We start from the raw sequence: 23,409 nt of genomic DNA, 5'->3' as shown, positions 1-23,409 counted from the left end.
GACCGAGATCTCGTGTTGACCGAAAACATGAACTGACCGAGAACCCTGTCACTAAGAACCCTCAGTCCCGGCCGAGAACCCCCAGTTTGGACCGAGAACTCTCAGGTCAGGTGTGTTCAGCTTACCCTTCGACCTCTTATCACTTTTTGCCCATCTTAGCTAACTGTTCTGAGGTTCATATAATGAATTTGACCATTTTTCTCTATCATTCATACCCGTTTTGCACCCGTCATCATCACGGCTTCAAGATCTAGCATGTTCTAGCCATAAAGTTCAAACCTTTATTGTGTTAAAATGTTCTAGGCTAGTTCTAGGGTTCCTTTATGAACCGTTTATACCTATGAGTCCATTTTATGATTTTTATCATCAAGTTTGTATTTTTATGAAATATCTTTACCCGATCTACTCGAGGTTCAAGTTTCATAGCAAAACGTTCATAAAAATGTAACCTTTAATCATAGAAAACATACCTTTTGATGCTTCTAGGTTACGGTTTAGCTCGAAGTTCAATGATAATCTTGTATCTAGCTTAAGTAATCACTATCTAGCGAAATCGGCTTGGTTTTGGCCTTGGATCCCGTTTCCTCTCTTGCGGCCGATTATGGGAGGTTTGTGTGTATTATGGAGGTGTAGGGAGAATAAGATGGATGGAAATGGAAAGATTTAGGGTTTAAGGGGTATTTATACTCCCTTAAGCCCGTGGACCTAAGGCCCATCTTTTCTTTTTGGTCCATGATTAATTCCATTTAATTAGACTACTTATCTTTCCTTGTATTATTGTTATTTTATTTACCATATTAAGTAAACTTGTCCATCGAAAGAGGTAATATATAAAATATTATTTATTGAAATTTTGGGATGTTACATGTAAATAAATAAATTAGTAACTTATATTTTTACATTAATAAGTTTATTTTCATATCTTTAAATATAGTCAACATTTAAATTAAATAATATTACATTTATAATAATCTAATTTTGGAACATTACATTTTAGTAAATTCAAAATTTGAAAATCCATTAATCCTAATTCCCAGCTTTTCGTTCTTACTTAAAGTTTTTTGAAATTCCCTAATTTTTGGTTTCTAATCAATTCTCTGTATACCTTCCTTCTATAATTCATTCTCCCATAATTCATGCGTATAAATACTTAACTTTCATATGGTAATTCTTACACCATCAAACCCTCTTTAGCAAAAACGATTAGCTTTGTGTCTAAGGTTTTTATTTTCCGTTGTTTTTATATCGTCCATTTTTGTAATCATTTTTTGGCTTAAAAGTGTTATTGTTCCTAAATTAAAATACTAGACAATCAATGATTATTAATAATTATTAAATATTTTTAAAATCTGGTCAAACATCATAATTAACCTATTAATGTAATTAAGATATTAATTATTCTAATTTAATTATTCTAATTATTATAAGAATTCAAAAACTTACTAAATCATCTCATTTACATTATATAAATCTCAAGATTGAAATCTCTAACCATTTTAATATCTCTTTCTCTTTCGGCTTTTTCCTCAAACGTCTCCTATATTCCAGTAATGGTCGATTTAGTTATACGTTTTTCCGGTAAGGTTTTCATTGTTTCCGGTAAGGTTTTCCGGTAATGTTTTATATTTTTTTTAATTGTTATATGATTTTTTTTTTATAATCTCTTTAGGTTGTAAATAAAAATCCAAGATTGATTTGATATGTTGAAGTTATTACGGTTTTCCGGTAAGGTTTTATATTTATTTTAATTTTTATATTACTTTGCTATAATATCTTTAGATTATATATCAAAATCCAAGATTAAACTGATAATTTTCCGTTTTTGTTTGTATTTATATTAATAATTATATGATTTTTTCTTATTATCTTTTTAGGTTATATATCAAAATCGAAGATTCAATGGAAATCTTCACTATTTAGTTTTCCGGTAAAGCAATTCAAATTTTCCGGTTATAAGTTATAACATAAATTTTACATTTTCTCACATGATTCAAATCTTCCATAATTTGTAATATATTTATTATGTGATATTAACATTAATATTTAATTTTATCATTTCAGGTTATTGTCCCCAACTTGGTATAGCTAATTTCATGGATTGAGAATTGTTTGATAAGATGTCTTTTATTTTTGTTTAATACTTATTTATATTTATGTTAGTATTCATGTATTTATTTATTTTTCACAATTTATGTAATTCAATTAATTATTATATAATCCCTAAATGAAATTTAGTTTATTATTCTATAACACATTAAATTATCTATAGTAAGATAATCAATCTTATATTGTTGTTGGTCAAAGTCCAATTATATTGAATAGGTTTAAATAACATTTACATATTTGATTATATTGAATATGTTTAAATAACAACAACTTGAATAAATTAACGATTTGACTCAATTTGACCATTTATATTGAATTGGTTTAAATAAAATTTACATATTTAAACATAATTCTCATTCCTAATTTGACTAATTTTTTTCTAACCCTTTTTATTTTTTTAATACCATCCATAATTATAAACTCATTTCATAATTATTTAATATTCATGTATTAAATAAAATAAATATTAGTTTCTTTTAAATATTTCTAGTTATTGTGAATTTAATGTCAATTTCAACTAAATTTCTTAAGTGAATAATAAAAATTATTTATTTGAACCATTTTGAAATTCAAATTCTTGACCACTTATATGAAGTTTACATAAATAGGTTATACAGTTAATAATTCGGTGCTCACGTACATTATAAAATCTTTAATATAATTGACCAATTTAATTTGTGTTTATTATAATTTTTTAATTATCGTTTTTAATTAAGGTAACCAATAAATTATTATTGTTAATTAATTATTGTATTTACGTTTTTATAAATATTCTTATAATACGTGTTTTAGTTAGGTTAGGTGATATAATGTTTTAAACACGGTTAATTACAATATAATTAAAATTAATATGTTTAAATCTACACCATATTTCAAGCTAGAGCATAAAATTAGTAATGTACGAGAATAAGTTAGTAATTAATATTTGTTACCATTAATATAATTAATCATATCAATTAAATGAATTTTGGTAACCGGTATGAATTGTCAATTCCCATACATCTAAAATTAGACCCAATTAACAATAACATAAATAATTAAGCCTCGAATATAACTTTGCTTAGCTTTATAAAAAAATAATGTACACTAATTAAGCCTATATATTAAAATAATTTTTACTAGAGACGGGATATGAAATTGAAAATTTTAATTGAGTCAACTAATTTTAAATAAATGTATAAACTAACTTCAAAAGATGTTTATTATACGGGATATGATACAATTAATTAAGCGTATGTATATACTATATTTCTTTATTAAAATGATGTTTACTAAAGAAGGGATAATATAATATTCCTGTATAATATAAGATAATAATAGACAAACAGAAATATAAGATTTTGAGTTTAAGATATACAATATATTTTATTATATTGTACCATATTTTGAATCTCTGAATATTTGATTTAATAGACAATTCTGATAATTAAGCCTATATATTAAAATAATGTTTAATGTCAATTAAACTAAAATACTTACGTAATAATAAATGCAGAATAATATAAATTAATTAATAGAAATTATTAATCATTTAATAGAATTGATTGTATAGTATTTTAATTTATTTTAAATTTATTTTATTATTCTAAAGATTCATTATTATTATTAATGAATTTTACGTGTTTTAGTTAGTTAGGGGATCATTTTTTTATTTGATCAATTTATAATTATGTTTAAATGTCAAGATGCATGTTTAAAATAAACCACATATATTTTCGATAACCATTTTATAATTATAGCTCATTGTCTTTTGAAACTAAAAAACTTCAAATACGAGCCAGTCATGAACAATATTTAACGAAAAACTAACTCAAAAGAAAGTGTATGGAATATGTATAATTTACCGAAATAAATATAACCTTTTAAAGTTAATAGTTAGACATTTTAATTACAAAAAAATGATTTTTTTTTCTTGATGGTAAGTTACTAACTATATATTTTTTTTTCCAGTCTGACATTTGTTAGAAGTAATTCGAATTTGTAGCAGCCAAGTCCAAGAGATTCGCAATACAAAGTTTATCATTCATTTCAAAGTTTATACTGTTTGGATAAATGAAACGAATGTTGTGGGTTATTAGTTAACTTGTAATGTTCTTGGTATTCACACATATAATCTTAGATATTCACTATGATTGATTATTTTTTCTAAATAATCATCATCTTTAATTTTAATAATACATTCCAATCATTTATATATTTATTTATTTCTGTTTTTAAGAATCGAATTTGACAACTATTTTGTAGTTATTAATAGTCTCCAATCTCAACAAATTTTACATCTTATATATTTGAACAATTTTTAATTACGCATAAATGTCAAGATTATTGAATACAATTGAAAAAAGAATTATATAATGAATTAATTTTAAATAAGTTAATGATGTTAAATAGTTTGAAACATAACTTACTGCAGATTGCAATCACTTTAATAAAATTTTAATTTGGGAGTGACTTCTATGTAATAAAACTAAAATTAACCATTTTAATTTTAATTATCTCTATATTATTTTGGTTATACTTAATTAGTGAAATTAGTAGAAAAATATTTATTGGTTCGATTTAACTTAAAACATTTAACTAAAATGTCTTTGAATCGATATAAAACAAAAGTTTAATTACAAAATAATTTATAATAAAATATAACTTCATTATTTATTAATGTTGAAATGAAGCTCATAATACCTTAAGACTTTAGTTGTATATTTACTCAGGTGGCTATGATTTATTTTGTTTTTTATATTGTGAAGCAAAATGACTTTTTTTTAATAAAATGTCAAAAAAGAAGTTGATGGTGGTCTAATATGATGATAACATGTTCATGACTTCGTTTGGTTTTTTAATTTAGGTGTATAGTAAGTTTGTGTAAGTATTAACTTTTTATGTATACAATCTAAATGTTTAATATTTTGGTTACAAAGTTATGCTAAAATATTTGTGTTGGTTTAATATGTTAGTTATGAAATTTTATGGTTGTCTATATGTATATGATTGTTTTTATGTTTTTAACCCATTTTTAACATGGGCTACTATTATAGAAATATATTGGTGAGTTAGATATTTTTACATAAATGAATTTCTGATCATCTATGTCGATTCAAGTTAGCCGATAGTCTTCATATCCAGTTGAGTAAGTTGTGTTATTGTTATTTCCTGTGCAATCTTTCTAATTTTCATGTCTTTAATATCTATATACTCACCAAGTATAAATAACCTACAATTGTCACTAAAGTTAACAGTATTTGGTTTCTCGGTTTTCTAATTTTTCTGTTTTGTGTATTAAAATCCTTCAATAAGTCAGCAAAATTGAAACATCGTGCTATAAAAATTCTGTTTTTATCTTTATGGTGTTCATCTTTTTCATATACTAACCATATTATATTCTATTATAGATGTCTTCAAATTAAAGAAAACGTAATTTTTGTTCAATCAACGTCTTTCAATAAGAGGGGTAATTCAAACGGTTAGTCATTTTAATATATTTTTTTAGTTACCCTTTTAAATGTTTTTTAAGAATGCAATTTTTTGTAAACGTGCAGCTTCAACGCTAAGAGAAATACTTACTAGCATTTTGAACGGTAACATTTTATTTTAAATGCGTTAATACAATATATTGTATTAAAATATAATTTTTATTAACTAAAATATAGTAAATAAAAATTAATATGTTATTAACTAAAACTAGGTACTTGTAACCGAAAATTATAAACGATTTTTATTATATTTATTATTAACTACATTATACCTTTTTGATAAACAATTTTTTAATAACATTGAATGTATGTTCACGCATTTCTTTTTTCTATTTTCTTTTTTAGAAATGATACGAAACATACTTTTCAGTTATCCAATCCTATTTTATTTTCTTAAAACCAATTAAAATATAGGTTTTAATTAAGATGTGTATACGAATCAATTTATGTTAATTAGAAGCGCAAATATATTTCTCCATTATTTTTTTACTTATATTTGGTTAACTCAAGTTATATTGTTTCCATAATTTGCAACGAAATTCACAAATTTAGTTGTGGTCCATATAAAAAATCAGTTTTTTGGTTTTTAAGTAAGATCATACAAATTATTTTTTTATATTTTATTTTGAACTAAAATTTTCATAAACACATTATGCTAAATAAAATCAAAAAGACCAAAATTATATTGACTCGTAGATTGGTTCTAAAAGTCGATGTGCCAATAATGTTACTAAGGAATATGGATCAGAAGAACGGTTTGTGTGATGGAACTAGATTGCGAGTAATTAATTTGGGTAGGCATTTTGTTGTAGTAAGTTATTTCAGGTACTAATACTAGCTGTCGCACTTATATAATTCGTTGTGGTCTAACACCTTCAGATAAGAAACTTTCGTTTAAATTGAAAATAAGGTAGTTTTTTCCGGTTGTAGTCTGTTTTGCAATGACCAGTAACAAAAGTCAAGGTTAATCTCTAGCAAGAGTTGACATATATCTCAAAGACCCGGTGTTTACACATAGACAACTCTATGTTGCTTTATCAAGAGTGAAGAGTGGTGTTAAAACTCTTATATTAAATAAGGAAGACAAAGTTACAAATAAAGAATAAATCTTGTTTATAAGGAAGTCTTTTTTAGTAGCTTATGAATTTTACATTTTTAACTTTTGATTATGTTTTCAAATATTGTAATTTGAATGTTGTTTGGGTTTATCTTTGTATTTCGCAATCATTGGTTTTCGTACCAATATTATTTACAACTTAAAGTATGTTGTCGTCCCGAATAACATATAGCAACTTATGTTGTCTTTCAAATGACATGTCTTGTTCGAAAATTTCAATATTTCCACCCGTGTCGTACACGGGTTAATAACCTAGTTATCATATAATATACATCTTTCACCAACGCCTCAACGCCGGCCACTTTAAATTCAACCGTTACAATCACCCATCTTTCATTATCTGCTATTCTCAAACTTCATTTTTAGGGCTGGAGAAGTTATTGATCATCATCAGGCAACTTCAATTGCAATCAATGTGTAATCAATTGAATTTGAATTGAACACATGCTTCGTATTACATGCCAGTTACCCTCCCTCTCTTTCACTTACTCTCTTTTGGGGGAGAAAGCATGTACAAACATTTTGGATGTTGTAAGATTGTTTTATCTCATGGATACTTAGTGCAATTACCAACTGAACGTCCTCACACACATCGGACTGTAAACTAAGCTTAACCGGCGAGGCACTATTAAGTAGTACTACTAGGTTTGACAAACCCACCTGCGCTTAAACTCGACTAGAGGTCGGACAGGTGTAACATTGACCTAAACACATTGTCAAATTCATGTAAGGCTTGGCGGGAGGCACACAAACAAACAAATGTTAGCTTCGGTCACGATGGACCCCAAACTATTGTATCATGATATCTAGAGTACTTAATTAGTGAGAAAACTTTTTTTATTTTATCTGGACATTTTGAGAACTTGTATTTAGATACAAACATGTGTACTCATCAACAGTTATGTTGACATTTTGTAGCATGTGTAGTTGAATGAGATGTGGACAATTGATTCTTTTAATAGTATAATTGTTGGGTTTCTATGGATATTTTAAACTTAGTTAACCATTTAACTAGTCATTAATTAAGGCGGAAGCGTGAAAATCACAAACTTAAACATATGTATCCATATGTATATATATATATATATATATATATTACAAGTTTATATGATATGTGTTCATGAACAACCTAGTTTATTCATGTCATAAGATTACCAATAATCTATAGCTTAGTTTCCCGTATCCCGGCTCTTGATGCCATTTGGATGCGGGATCAAGTGGGAGCTACAATATCCATGTGTCGTGTGTCCCTTAGGATCGGACCTAAGACACACACTTGTTTCGGCTAACAAGTGTGGTCTAACTTAGTGGCTCGTGTCTAGTATAATTGTGTATGCTTGTTAATTGATTGTTTGATTATGTGGTTGTTAGATATTAGGATATCAACTTCGTCACATAGAATTAATTAACAAAGCATAAAACGGGTTCTAACAATTATCGGTAATCACGTGACACGTAGTTTAATAAAATGGATTTATTAACTAGCCGTCTCACGCCCATAATAAAATGGTTTTATTATAAATTAGAATTTTGAAAATTGTTTCAAAATAATCATGTTACTAAATGCATGTTAGAACATGATTTAAAGTTTTACAACTAGAATTATTAAAACTAAAAATCCCTTTTAAAATTAAGGATAACAAGTTAAACACCATCCTTTTGTATAACGCTTAACATATTAGTAAGCTCTTAGTGGGAAAAAGGTCACCTAACCGCGTAGAGTAAATTAATATGTTGAGGTAATATTGGCATATAAATGGGAAAAAGGTCACCTAACCATTTGTATGTTGATATTACAAGTTGATACAAGTAGGACGACTTAAATTAGAACCATGTGAAGAGGGTCACCCAAGCATGGGGTATAATAGGTGTTGATGGGATAAACATGCCGACACGAAATATGATTTCGAACCGGTCCCATAAACTCTAGAAGTTGCAAAAGGGTTTGCAATTGTTATGAATAACTACCTTGATAAACCGACAATGGGAAAAAGGTCACCTAACCGGAGTCGGGTTTATCGTTGGATTCTAGATTTTAATTATTAATTATATTTGGTATATATAAAAGGGTATTAATAATTAAAATAAGTAAAACACTAAAATGAACTTAATTAAAATTCTGCAGATGGCCGCACACGTCGACGACAACATAATCCCTAACGTCCAAAATGTATCTCTCCGATCTATTCTCGCTAAAGACCGTCTTAACCACAATAACTTTTCGGATTGGTTCCGAAATTTAAGGATTGTTCTAAAACAAGAAAAATTATATCATGTTTTGGAAACACCTATCCCCAACGAACCGGAAGAGGGAAGTGAGGTCGAATACATGAATTGGGTCCAACACACGGAAGATTCCATTCAAGTGTCATGCCTCATGTTGGCGACTATGGTTCCCGAAATCCAAAAGGATTTCGAAAACCATAATGTGTACGACATGATTACTCAACTTAAGGAAATGTTCCTTAAGCAATCGAGGGTTGAAAGGTTCGAAACGGTTCGAGCCTTGCATGCATGTAGAATGGATGATAATCAACCAGTTTCAACTTATGTACTTAAGATGAAAAGTTATATTGATCGCCTCGCCAAGCTCAATTGTCCCATCTCAAAAGAGTTAGCAACGGATTTGATCCTTAACTCTTTGTCGAAAAGGTTCGACACTTTCGTGTTAAATTATAACATGAACGGGTGGGACAAAAACATTGGAGAACTTCACTCAATGCTTAAAACAGCCGAGGCAAGCATGGGTAAAAGGGTTTTACCCGTGTTTGCGATAAATGAAGGTGGATCCAAGAATCGATCTCAGCCCAATCCTAAGGCTAAGGTAGCAAAAAGAAAGGGTCCTCCTGTGCATCTTAAGGGTAAGGGCAAGGCACCGGTTATGGCAAAGAAACAAAAGGTTGTGGAACCGAGGGGTCATAAGGATGATCCTTGTTTTGGTTGTGGGGAGACCGGACATTGGAAACGCAATTGCCCGGTCTACCTAAAGGAGCTAAGAGACAAGAGGAATGCGGGGCATGCCTCGGGTAATGTCTTTATGATTAATATTGAGCTAAATCTTATTTCTTCTAACACATGGGTATTGGATACCGGATGTGGAACTCACATTTGCAATTGGTTGCAGGGGTTCAAAAGGAATGAAGACTTAAAGAAGGGCGAAGTGAGTCTTTTCATGGGCAACGGTGCAAGGGTGCACGTGGTCGCTAGAGGAGACTTCACTTTATCGCTTCCAAGTGGTTTGGAAGTTGTTTTGAGGAATGTTTTGTATGCTCCTAGTTTGACTAGGAACATTATTTCCGTGCACCTTCTTAGACAATGTAATTTTGACTTTAAATTTGTAAAATCAGAAATGCATGTATCATCTAATGGTATCTTTTATTTTAAAGCTGTACCAAACAACGCTATTTATGAATTGGTTCATGATAATACCTCAAATAGCTCATTATATCAAACTTCCACCAAAAGACTCAAAAAGGATTTGAGTGATTCCTACATTTGGCATTGTCGCCTTGGACACATAAACAAGAATCGTGTAAATACTCTCCAAAAGAATGGTCTTTTGAAAACAAACGAGTTAGGTTCGTTTGATGAGTGTGAATCTTGTATTCAAGGCAAGATGACCAAAGAGCCTTTCAAAGGTACAAATGAAAGGGCTAAGGACTTGTTAGGTATCATACATACGGATGTATGCGGACCTCTCAAGCCCACTAGTAGGAATAGTGAAAGGTACTTCATTACCTTTACCGACGATTTTAGTCGATATGGGTATGTGTATCTAATGAAACACAAACATGAAGCCTTTGAAATGTTCAAGGAATTTCAAAATGAAGTACAAAATCAGCTCGACCGAACAATCAAGGTACTCCGCTCCGATAGAGGAGGCGAATACCTAAGTGATGCTTTTCAAAGTCATCTTAGAGATTGTGGAATTATTTCACAGCTCACTCCTCCTGGTACTCCTCAACATAACGGAGTATCCGAGAGGAGGAATCGAACACTGTTGGACATGGTTCGATCAATGATGGCACGAAGCTCACTACCACCATCATTTTGGGGATATGCACTACTTACAGCAGCTCGTATTTTGAATATGGCCCCGACCAAAAAGGTGGATCGAACACCCTATGAAGTGTGGCATGGAAAGGTTCCATCCCTTTCATATTTAAGGGTATGGGGATGCAAAGTTTATGTTAAACGTGACACCCCAAATAAGCTTGAGGCTCGATCTATCAAGTGTATCTTCATAGGATACCCAAAGGATGATATAGGATATATATTCTATGATCCTAGTGAACAAAGAGTGTTTGTTTCACGCAAAGGATACTTCTTAGAAACTAAGTTCCTTATGGAAGGACCTAGTGAAAAGAGAGTGGAACTTGAAGAGGTTCAAGAATCACTGGATGATACACAGTTGGTCGATACTAGCTTTCAACACGAGGATGTTGAAGGTGATCAAATGGTTGATCATACACACGTTGCTCGCAGATCTAGTAGGGTTAGTCAACCTCCCGAGAGATATGGATTTATCGTGGATGATTGCTACTTGGTCGATTCGGATGAACCGATCTCCTACAAAGATGCTATGTCACAACCTGATTGTGAAAAATGGCTTGAAGCCATGAGCGCCGAGATGCAATCCATGCACGATAACCAAGTTTGGGAATTGGTTGATCGTCCACTTAACTCCAAACTGGTTGGATGTAAGTGGGTCTTCAAGAAGAAGACCAATATGCATGGAAAACTAGATACTTACAAAGCACGACTTGTAGCAAAAGGTTTCACACAAACTCAAGGGATTGATTATGATGAAACCTTCTCGCCGGTCGCGATACTTAAGTCGATCAGGATATTATTTGCCATTGCAGCTCATTTTGATTATGAAATATGGCAGATGGATGTCAAGACCGCTTTTCTTAATGGATATCTTGAGGAAGATGTCCATATGTTTCAGCCTGAAGGTTTTATCGATCCATCTAATCCTGACAAAGTATGTAAGTTAAGGAAATCAATCTACGGGTTGAAACAAGCATCACGGATGTGGAATCATCGTTTTAATGAAGAAATCAAAGCGTTTGGTTTCGTCCAAAACGGTGATGAGGCGTGTGTGTATAAATGGGCTAGTGGGAGTATAGTCATGTTCCTTATTTTGTATGTCGATGATATACTTTTATTTGGAAATGATATACCAAGTATGGAAAACGTTAAAGCGTGGTTAAGTAGTCGTTTCTCAATTAAGGATCTTGGAGAAGCGACATATATCTTGGGAATAAAAGTCTATAGGGATAGACAAAGGAAATTGATCGGACTCAATCAAAGTGCGTACATTGATAAAATCCTGAAAAGGTTCAGGATGGAAAACTCTAAGAAAGGTTTGGTACCTATTCCTAGAGGAACCGTGTTAAGCTCATCCCAAAGTCCTAGCTCTAAGGAAGAGCAGGATAGGATGAAGCATGTTCCTTATGCTTCGGCAATAGGATCTATTATGTATGCAATGATGTGCACTAGACCGGACGTCTCGTATGCTTTAAGCATAACGAGTAGATACTAGCACAACCCAGGTGACAGTCATTGGATGGCTGTCAAGAATATATTAAAATACCTTAGAAGGACTAAGGATATGTTTTTAATATATGGGTCTGGTGAAGAGGAACTCGTCGTAAAGGGTTACGTGGATGCGAGTTTCCAAACTGACCGAGATGATTCTCGGTCACAGTCGGGATATGTCTTCATTTTGAATGGAGGCGCTGTCTCTTGGAAGAGTTCGAAGCAGGATGTTGTCGCGTTATCCACTACAGAATCTGAGTACATCGCCGCTTCAATGGCAGCCCAAGAGGCTGCATGGATGAAAAAGTTCATCATGGATCTAGGGATTATCTCTACCATTCAGGAGCCCCTTGAGATATTCTGTGACAATGAGGGTGCTATTGCACAGATCAATGAGCCTCGTGCTCATCAGAAAACGAGGCACATTGAGCGCAGATTCAACTACATAAGGGATGAAGTTGAAAAGGGAAAGATATGTATTCATAAAGTTCATACCGATCAAAATATTGCGGACCCACTCACGAAGCTCCTCGATAGGCCAAAGCATGAGGGTCATGTTTGTGCATTAGGACTTCGGTATTCTAGTGAGTGGATTTAATCTGTGTTTATTGTTTGTATAAGAACGAATGTAATGGGTATCTCATGAAAATTAATTATGTTTTAATTATTCAATGAGTTATGTTCTATATTTGCATGTTTAATCCATGAATGACTTATGTTGTTCTAAACGTCCGTAGTCGATCATACTTGTGGGAACAAGTATGAAGGTAAGACTATTATGAACCCGGATTGGTTGATATTCATGTGATGAATATAGGGCATAGGTTTGCCACCAAAGTTCATAGATATTTGTGGGATACAAATATTGGACTGACCCGCTCTCAAGGATCACTGCATGGAGTTAGTGTAACTGATCATAAGTAATCCTTGAGTAAAGGCGAGTATCATTGTGTCCTTTGACCTGAGATGCATATTGGATCTGGTTTTTCATCAAGTCTGATAACTTGACTCTCTTCTTTGTTATTTCGGTAACACGATAACGTGTAAGAAAGAGCTCAGATATCATACGAGATGTCAACAAGGGTGTATGCAGTCAAGATGGGATTTGTTCCTCTTATGTGTTGAGAGTTTAGATGTCTAAGGCCTGTTAAGTTAAATCATTGAGAGAATGATCACTCTGTGTCTCTTCGATTTGACAGGACATCTAGTAACAAAGGGATGTAATGATAAGACTTACCTATATCATATCAAGTATGGACTTGAAGGGGATGGTGTTATTGAATGGCACTTAGTCAAACACACTAGGGATGGTGACCTGTTGTTAGGCGGTATTCACCATTAGCATTAACTTCCCATGAGTCTCGTGCAAGTGGGAGATTGTTGGAATACCGTATGCCCGAGACACATAATTAGGTTAATGTGGCTAGCCGTGTTTGATCCAAGTCGGGTCATACCCAATAACGAGTTAGACACACACCAATTATGTATTTGTTGAGATATAATCTATAAAACAAATACAGAACACGACACATTCAGAAATCGGGTTTCTGAATAATTACTTGAAAGTGTTAAATAAATTAATTGGTTAATTTATTTATTCAAATAATTATTATTGGAATGATTATTTAGACATGTGTTCTTTTATAAAATGGTTTATAAAAGATGGGGTGTTTATATATTTTATAAAGTATAAAATATATCATTTAAACATGAGTCACACACACACTCCATACACTTGGTCAAAGTTGGTAAAGTTTTGTTGGAGATTGAGTAAAGTTTACTTGACCAAAAATGAACATAACCATAGATTTGATTGAGATATGATCTCATATATATAAGAATGGTTCAACACACTTTCAAAGATATACCACTCTCTTTCCTTCTTGTTTTTGGTTCGGCCGAAGTCAAGAAAAGAAAAGGTTCGGGTCTCGGTTTCTCGTGTTCAAGCTCCCTAACATAGCTTGGTGTGTATTGGAGGCTCGGGGTACGAACCATTTGAGGTTTTCTCCTTGAAAGCTAGCCAAGAAACATCATCATCTTCTTCAACTTCAACTACACTCTTAAAGGGTTAAGAATGTAAGTGTTTATAGCTTTGATAGTTTAGTTGAACCATTCTTATATATATGAGATCATATCTCAATCAAATCTATGGTTAGGTTCATTTTTGGTCAAGTAAACTTTACTCAATCTCCAACAAAACTTTACCAACTTTGACCAAGTGTATGGAGTGTGTGTGTGACTCATGTTTAAATGATATATTTTATACTTTATAAAATATATAAACACCCCATCTTTTATAAACTATTTTATAAAAGAACACATGTCTAAATAATCATTCCAATAATAATTATTTGAATAAATAAATTAACCAATTAATTTATTTAACACTTTCAAGTAATTATTCAGAAACCTGATTTCTGAATGTGTCGTGTTCTGTATTTGTTTTATAGATTATATCTCAACAAATACATAATTGGTGTGTGTCTAACTCGTTATTGGGTATGACCCGACTTGGATCAAACACGGCTAGCCACATTAACCTAATTATGTGTCTCGGGCATACGGTATTCCAACAATAATAGTATAAGTAGATATGTAGATTTTAAATTTGTTATACGTTTTCGTTATAATGGACCAAAAAAACACGCATGTATTTATTTGATCTTATAAATTTCTACAGAAGACTAATGAAAGGCACAAAATAAAACCAAATATACTTCCCGTTGAAAATAAAATAGCGTGATTTATACAGAAGACTAATGGACCATCAAAAATGGAATTTCGTATCTGATGTTCATAAACAAATCAAAATGTTATTTCAAAATTGTAAAAGTATGATTACTATCACATTAATGGCGGAAACAAGATTGACCAAAACCAGATCGATCTTTGATTTTTTTGTACTTTTTGCAGTAATAACTTGCACCTATGCTGCAGACACCTTATCTGCAACCCAATCTATTAGATACAATGAAACCATCGTTTCGTCACAAGAAACATTCGAACTTGGGTTCTTTAGCCCCCGCAACTCTATGAACCATTATGTTGGAATTTGGTACAAGAAAAGAGCGTACGGAACAGTTGTATGGGTAGCCAACCGGAACACACCACTCATACCTCCGGCGAGCTAACTCTCACCCTTCAGGGAGTTCTAATCGTACGTGACGCCACCACTGGCTCTATCCTATGGTTGTCAGCGAACTCATCAATGGCATCGGTGAGTAATTCGATTGGTCAACTTCTAGATACAGGCAACTTTATAATTTATGAAGAAGGTGACAACATTAATCATGAAAATCCCAAATGGCAAAGTTTTGACTTCCCAACAGACACTATACTTCCCGGAATGAAGTTCGGCTGGGATTTGGTTACCGGGGTTGAAAGGCACTACACGTCATGGAAATCTGAGAATGATCCTGCTTTTGGTGAGTTTTCGTATTCGATTGATACCAGAGGTTATCCTCAGCTAGTCCTGACGGAGGGCCCAGAAATAATAAAATTCAGGGGAGGTCCATGGAATGGACTCAGGTATACTGGGTTCCCAAATTTTAGACCGAACCCGATTTACAACTACGCCTTTGCTCTTAATCAAAGAGAAGTTTACTTCCAGTATCATCTTATAAATACTTCAGGTTTGATGCGGATGGTGGTACACCCAAACGCTAGTATAGCGCACTTGTTATGGGATGATAGCAAACAAGATTGGAACCTTTTCGAAGCCTCAAAAAGCGATCAATGTGATCGGTACGCTGTTTGCGGTCCAAATGGGAGGTGCAACGTAGACAACATCCCAATATGTGAATGTTTGAAGGGGTTTGAACCCAAATCTCCTGACCGGTGGAGCGCTGCAGATTCATCACAAGGGTGTCAACGCACCATCCCTTTGGATTGTGGTCCTGGGGAAGGGTTCAACAAGTATTCTAACTTGAAATTACCCGACACTCAGTGGTCATTGTATGACCTGACCATGGCCCTTGCGGAATGTGAGAAAATGTGCAAAAGCAATTGTTCATGTAATGCTTACACAAACTCGAATATCTCGGGGGCTGGTAGTGGTTGCCTGTTATGGTTTGGTGACCTAATTGACATCAAAACATTTGCTGAAGGCGGAGACACTATTTATATACGAGCACCACCTTCAGATTTTGGTAAATAAAAAAATGTACATTTATTTTTATATTTATATTAAACGTCTTCTCATGAACATTAATTTTGGCAGACTCGATAGTAAACAGCAACAGCTCAAGTGCAGTAGGGATAAGAGTATGAGTTACGGTCCCCATTGCATTTGTTGTTTCGATCATCTTTCTGTCAATATGCTTATTTTATCGTTTCAATGGGAAGAAGCAACATCAGCAAGGTATGAAGTTATAATATTCTCAACGAGTCACCTCGGATTTTCTTTTATCAAAACAAAAACCGTTAAATGTCGACCAAATGTACTCAATCCTTTGGTCACATATATGCACTGCTTGTTGCTAATTCTTTACAAGAATTATCTACTTCACAGGGACACCAAAAAACGTGATTGAACCTAATCCTGAAAGTACAAGTGATCACGAAGATCTAGAGCTACCACTATTTAGCTTGTCTACATTACTTAAAGCTACAGACAATTTTTCAACAAATAACAAACTTGGTGAGGGTGGTTATGGCCCTGTTTACAAGGTATTTCTATCTTGTACATATGGTCTTCATGCCTTCATGTATTACTACTATATAGATTATTCTTAATATAAGTTATTGAAATTAATGCCTTAGAGTCTTGAGATATAGAATTATGACTATCGGTCTTCATGCCTTTCATGTATTACTGTATAGATGATTCTTAGTATAAGTTATAGAAATTAATGCCTTGAGTCTTGAGTTATGGAATTATGTTTCGATCAAAATTGTTGCAACATACTCCTTTGACATATTGCTTGACTTCTGGGATTTATTTTATTTACTTAAACCGATTTATCATAAGCCCTTACATATAAGTTGATATAGTTATAAATTTGATATTAACTGTATTACAATATTGTGGTGAACAATATATATTTGTGAATCTCTGTTTATACAGATGTTTACTTACTAATTCCTTTTAATGTTCAATTAATCAAAACACATACTTTATTTTGTTTTAGGGTGTACTCGAAGACGGGAAGATAATAGCAGTGAAGCGGCTAGCAAAAACATCCAATCAAAGACTTCACGAGTTCAAGAATGAAGTTATCTCGATTTCTAAACTACAACACCGCAATCTTGTTAGGCTCTTGGGCTATTGCATAGAGGAAACCGAAAAGATGTTGATTTATGAATACATGCCAAACAAAAGCCTTGATTTCTTCATATTTGATAGAACTCAAAGTGAAATCTTTGATTGGCCTACACGTTACCACATTATCAATGGAATTGCTCGCGGACTTGTTTATATCCACCAGGATTCTCGACTTAGAATCATACACAGAGATCTAAAAGCTAGCAATATTTTGCTCGATGTGAATATGAACCCGAAGATATCGGATTTTGGCACGGCTAGAAGTTTTGGAGGAAATCAGTAAGAGGCAAACACAAACAAAGTGGTTGGAACATAGTGAGATTCACGAACATTCATATCATTCCATTTTATCTAGCATTTCATTTACATTAACCTTGATTCATTAATTACAGTGGCTGCATGGCACCAGAGTACGCAAGAGACGGTGTATTTTCGATCAAATCAGACGTATATAGCTTTGGCGTAGTGGTTCTGGAAATCGTTTGTGGGGAGAAAAATAGAGGATTTGTCCACAAAGAACACTACAACAATCTTATGGGACATGTAAGTCATGCAATTTTTTGTAATGCAAATTATATAAAATGTTAAAAACATATTAAAAAAAGGCAATTCACCAAGTTATCTTATAAAAATGATGATGTGCTAGTTTGTGTCAACATAGAAAGCCAAAATACTTTCTTTCCTTTCTCAAAAAAGTCTCTCACCAAGTTTTTACATGTTAAAAGCCCCCTACATGTTAAATTTAAACAAAAATAGTCCATTATTATATGTAAGGATAAGGAAATGATACCGAGTACCGGTACCGAAACGGTATCGAACTTTTCATGGCTTCAGGCCGGTCCGACCGGGACCCGGTATATATTCCGGTCCGGTTCACAATATATAGCCCTTTTTCTAATTACTTTCAATCTATCCTCCTTTGGCATCTTGTTGCTGACGATCATACACAAAAAACATGAACTCAGTAATTTAAAATTCTATTTAATTAATTTTTACAATTATGTTTATTATATTATTTTTTCATGGGTCAACCTAAATCCACCTAGATCAATTGACCTGTGATCCATGGTCCGTGTCCAGCCAACATCAAAGTGTACTGAATTGATTATTATATTATAAAAAAAGATGAATTTATAAGCTTACCATTCTCTCGCTTTTATAAGGATGTAACAGCACCGATGGACCATGACTTTCATCTTTAACCGGCTCCTTAGCCTCCATCTGAAAATCTTGATGGTGTGAATTCTAAAATCTGGCAATATGATTCGTAACACCAAATAAGAATAACACATATAACAATACAAGCAAAAAAACATATATATAACCAAGATGTGTCACTATATAAATGTAACTTCATCTCTTACCTCCATTAACACTCGCAAAATAAGATTCACAGTTATAATTTATCCCCACTCAGACTCAAATAATGTCTACTCTGTACCATATGCAAGGTGAATAAGAAAAGCCCCTTTCTTAAACAACAATATGTAATCCGTAGTGATGTAATCTGAAAAGACTTTTCAAATTTCCAAATTTGCCCTTTGGCAATTCAAATTTTCAAATTGTTTAAATGATATGCTGCAGACCTTGCCAAAAACTAGCCCTAGATCATCTACAACTGTCGATTGAACTCCCAAGACCAAAAACTCATATTTACTATCATTTATGTTTTAGAATTCAACATTTAGAGAACAAAAAAAATTTGTTTCATAAATAACTTAACACTATTATTTAACCCTAGCCAACTAATAGTAGAATAAGGTAAAATTGAAGACATATACCTCAAAGAAGATGAAATCCTTCATAAATTCCTTCAATAGACTCAAAATTTTGCTTCAATTCTTCAAAATTTTCGATGTTCGTGGCTGGTGGTGGTGACGGAATGACGTGGTGGTGATGGTGTTCGTGGCTGGTGCTGGTGCGAGTATGCCATGGTGGTGATGGCGTTGGACAACGTTCATGGTGGTGATAGATTTAGTGGGCTGATGGTGTTTGGAGATGAGTAGCCGCCTCTGATGTTAATTTGAAAGAAGAAAGAACAGATGAGTGGGCTTTGATATTTATTTGGTAAAAATGAGTCTTGAATATATGACACACATGTATGACACGTATACTTATTTTTGCAATTTATGACACTTGTTTAATGACACACCAAAATGAGGGTCATGTATCTTCTAATTTTCAAAAATTATGACATTTTTTTAATGACTCACACAATTACGTGTCATAAATCGACGCGTGTCATTGTGCACATGTCATGGAAGCCCTTTTTTCTAGTAGTGAGGATTGGTATCGAACTTTTGCTTTGAGTTTCGTACCGAACTGGTACCGGTACCCATTTTTCTTAAAATTCGGTACCGGCACGGTAACAATCGCATCCCTACTCTACTATGCTGATTATAAGTAGGAATTGGATTTAATACAAAACTGATTTCCTAGTCCGAAATGTACGAATTGATCGAAAGTTTCATGCGGTGGCATTTTGATAAATATGATCATAGCATAATTACAATTAATTTTCATTAGTTTGAGCAGAAATAAAGCTAGTTATCAGGCATTCAGGCCCGGTTTTAGGACAGTGCCATCTCTGCAACGGCACGAGGCCCAAATGGTTAAAAGGGCCCAAAGAATTTTTTAGCTTATATATGTTGTATGCATGACAATATCGGCCATACCCAATTTGATAAAATCCAGATTCTAGAGGAAGACCTTCATATCGCTACAAACAAAAATCAATTAAAAAAGTATTTAGAAAAATATAAGGCACCATTGGATTATTTAATTAGAAGATTGATTTAAAACAAAATATTAAATATTAAATCAAGATATAACTAAACGAAACTAGTATATACTGAATATAATAATATATATTGTAGTTTGTATATTAACATATATAAAATAGAGTAAAAAATTTATTATGGCGGGTAACAATCGGGTTATTATCGGGTAAATGGGGCTATGTAATCGGGTCAGATAATCGGTATATTACAAATCACATACCCGTCCCAAATTCGTGAAAAAATCAAAGGTAATCCCAAACCTGTTCGATACCCTAATGGGGCGGGTATTAACTTAAGGAGAATGCCCGAATTTTATCTCGCACGAGGCCTAAATTTTTTTATCACTCTCGGGGACGGGCCTGCTAGTTATCAAAATAGAAACGAGAAAATAGTTGCTTAATTCTTTTATTATAACTTCCCCGTATAAAAATACTAAAGCATAATTTGTGTACTTTGATCTTGACAGGCATGGGGACTCCATAATGAAGGTAGATCATTGGAGTTAGTTGCGAAGTGTCTAGGTGATTCAATCAATGTGTCTCAAGTTTTAAGATCCGTCCATGTTGGTTTGTTGTGTGTCCAACGTCGCCCAGAAGATAGACCGACGATGACATCCTTGATCCTGATGTTGGGAAGTGAGAGTGCATTGCCTTCATCCAAAGAACCCAGTTTTTATGTTGGAGAAGGTTTGCAAGATACTGCATGCTCGTATGGAAAAAGTTCAAATAATGAACTAACCATTTCAATGTTAGATGGTAGATAGTAAGATATTTTCATGAACTAAAAGAAATATCATCAAAATTATCAAGAAAAAAAAAACCTTAGTATGCATCAAATTATATAAGGAAAAGATCAGATAAGGTTGCAATACATATGAAATTTGTTTTGACTAAATACCTCTCAGCAGTATGACAATAGTCATATCGTCTTACTAACATTAGTGATCACCAACTCCTAACTTTTTTTCTTAACAACTAAACATACTTCAGTGATTGAATCCTTGACCTCCTAAGTATTTTAATTATATCGATTCCGAAATCCAAAATTACACTAGTGATCGCATTGGTCCTGTCATGCGTGTACTCAAGTTTAGGGATATAAAGGAGACATAACAATATAACATCTTCCGCGATCCGTCTTTCGTTTCCACTACTCATTTCTTTTTCACCATTGTTGATCTATTCTAAGAAACTTAATTGTAAACACGAATTGATTAATACCAATTGATCACTGATTTAGTTTCGTATCAAGCTAAGTGTTTGCATTATATTTGGCATTGTCTTAAAGAATAAATCCTATGTTTATTAATTGCGTATATAGTATTAGTTTAGCCTGCATACTCGCAGTTACCCCACCATATAACTGTCATTAGAAAGCTAAATAACCATCATATCTGTAGGGTATAATCAAAGTATGAGTTTAGTATGAAATTCTCCCAAAATCGTCATATAGATCATCAATTTAAACGAATTGATCGACTTCAAAATTCGAACAAATACAGAAACGGAAGAGAAAGAAGGCAAAACACATAAACTACATACCTTTAAAGGTTAAATTTAAACACAAAGTCCTTAGCCTTAACATTTTGATTTTTAAGAACAAATCTTTGAAAGTTTGGTTTAAAACACAAAAGGTTGATACTTTTTTACAAAATAGTTTTGAATTGAGGCAGAACTTTATAGTTTAAAGGGTTGAGGTGCTTTTGTAAAAGGCTTTGTGAATTTAAAAAACAAATCCAGGATCTTATGGAATGGTTCACCTAACCACTTAAAAAAGGTTTTACCGACCGCTTTAAAAGATCAATGGGCGGGACACTCTCGAGGTGCAACATTAATCGGTTTGTCAACTAACATTTTAACTTAAAAGTTACCCAACACAAGGGGGTCATGGTACAAACTTCCTTGTGTAATGTGACAAGATGGGCAAAAGCAGTTTTGTTCGTGCATCAGTTACCCAAATTTAAATATCTCAGAAGTCGGGAGTAACACCCAAAACTTTAGACACAATTATTTACAACACTTCCTTGTCCCGTTATCATTTGGAATGCCAAATATACACTTTTGACCCATTACAACTTTATTACACATTTTATGCTGTTCAACCACAATTTTATTAACAAACCACCCCCAAAACCGCATCAAACAATTTCAGAAAAATCTATAAAAGTTACATAAAATCATACAGGGTGTTAACTAACTTCTGACCAAAAAATCGTGTCAAAACAAAATCGTTAAAGCCCCCAAACAGTCTCTGCAAGTAATCTGACACGGTTAGGACAACAAATGTAAGTCGGTTTTTACAAACATATTACGACCGTCTAATTAAGCCCATTTGACTTGAAAACTTTATTGGTCCTAAACAAATGTGTTAGGAATATTGAAACTAAATTTATGCACCCAAACTGTTTAGTACCCAAACTAACCCTCAAACCATAACTGTGCACTGTGGACAGCAACATATTCTTCGACCAAGCGATTCACATATTCATAAAATTAATCACAACCAAATTTATGCACGTATTTCATTTTGCCTACCATACACATAAGTAGGTAATAGCCCAAGCATGAATGTACTATTCACATAAATCATAACCCTCTTCCAATATTTATGAAAGTACTATAGATATTGTTGGGTCAAGTGTTGTTTGGCCCAAGTGTAAGGCCCAACCTAATAATTAGGTTTTATTATATCTGGTAATGTCTTGGCTAAAAAGTTAGGGTTAGTTTATATAAACCAAGATATGGTTAGACATTAGAGAGGGTGAAGTTGGTGTAACCGAGTTAGGGTTCATCAAGAGTCAAACCGAGTTAGGGTTTGAGGGTTTGTAATCAATTTTTAGAGTGATATTTTCTGATTAATATAAACGCGAGTTATTCGTTTAGTTTGTGTGTTGATTATCGATACAGGACTTGTGATATGTGACAATTTCTTTATAATCACGTGTAAATAACTATGTAAGTGGTTCTCTACAACAAAGATTGAGCATAAAAATACTTACTTCTTACATGCCTAAATCCCAGTCTTAGATTGTATGTCATTATGGCAACTTCCTTAATATCCCTTGACACACAACTCAAGTGATACATCATTAAGATGTGAAACACACACATTATACATTAGAAAAGTTTA

The 23,409-nt window shown here is 32.8% G+C and overlaps 1 pseudogene across 1 annotated transcript; it reads left to right on the top strand.

The window, feature by feature from the left end:
• The first annotated feature begins 14,856 nt into the window (after positions 1–14,856).
• On the top strand, positions 14,857–21,494 carry LOC143609516 (G-type lectin S-receptor-like serine/threonine-protein kinase At4g27290; annotated as a pseudogene). The gene is made up of 7 exons (XR_013149433.1): positions 14,857–16,385; positions 16,466–16,597; positions 16,748–16,905; positions 17,367–17,815; positions 17,893–18,043; positions 20,747–21,104; positions 21,335–21,494. The product of XR_013149433.1 is annotated as a G-type lectin S-receptor-like serine/threonine-protein kinase At4g27290 (transcript).
• The last annotated feature ends 1,915 nt before the right edge of the window (positions 21,495–23,409 follow it).

The sequence above is a fragment of the Bidens hawaiensis genome, unplaced genomic scaffold (assembly GCF_021521415.1).
Source record: "Bidens hawaiensis isolate Kalapana, Puna unplaced genomic scaffold, B.hawaiensis_p1.1 tig00419751_1, whole genome shotgun sequence".
In the NCBI taxonomy this organism is placed as follows: Eukaryota; Viridiplantae; Streptophyta; class Magnoliopsida; order Asterales; family Asteraceae; genus Bidens; species Bidens hawaiensis.
This window is presented reverse-complemented; position numbering and strand designations above follow the sequence as displayed.